The following is a 759-nucleotide window of genomic DNA, read 5'->3' on the forward strand; positions in this document are numbered from 1 at the left end:
ATGCAGTGTGCACCTTGGGCACTCATACATTTGAGAAAAGTGTGGTGACAATTTAATCATACTGTGATTACTTCATAGTTGTAACTCGAACAAAAATTTGGATTTCACGAGGGACATGATGATATGTGTTGTAAATTGGCTCTTAGGCTCCATCATATTGCCTATTGTGTTAGCTCATAGACGTGATACCATGTCTTGCCCTTTTTTGGTTACGATGCACCGAGTAGCAATATAATATGTGGATCACAAAGTACGCAAAGATCTAACCCTGTTTACCATGTCAACTTTAGTAGAAAGGCAAAGGTTTAAGCATTTCAACTTCATGTTAGCAAAGGTTCAAACCATCCTACTTGTTACTAGGGGAGTACCCTAAAGGATTCTCACTAGTAGCAATAAGGACATGCCACCTGCATGCACAAAATTCCCCTTATTTACCTCTATATACGGAACTTTCCTTTGTAATATGTACCTTCTTACCCTTTTACGACCCCCCTATTGTACACTCATGTGATGTAATCCTATAATGTTTCGTGAATCCCTTAGGGAAGCAGCTTCACCTCCTACTTTTTACTCCATTGTTGGATATTCAGTTTGAAACCATGTTGTTTATTATCAGCTAAAGTAGGTGTTCAAGGTTTATGAACAAAAAATTCAGCAATACTAGGCAAAACAGTGCTCATCCATGAATCATACACTAGAAGACTTCCAAAAACGAGGGACTAGGATAAGAGTATGGAGCCAATCTATCATGCACTTCCT

The sequence above is a fragment of the Cibotium barometz genome, chromosome 42, assembly GCF_041138505.1.
Source record: "Cibotium barometz isolate CiBa-2024 chromosome 42, ASM4113850v1, whole genome shotgun sequence".
In the NCBI taxonomy this organism is placed as follows: domain Eukaryota; kingdom Viridiplantae; phylum Streptophyta; class Polypodiopsida; order Cyatheales; family Cibotiaceae; genus Cibotium; species Cibotium barometz.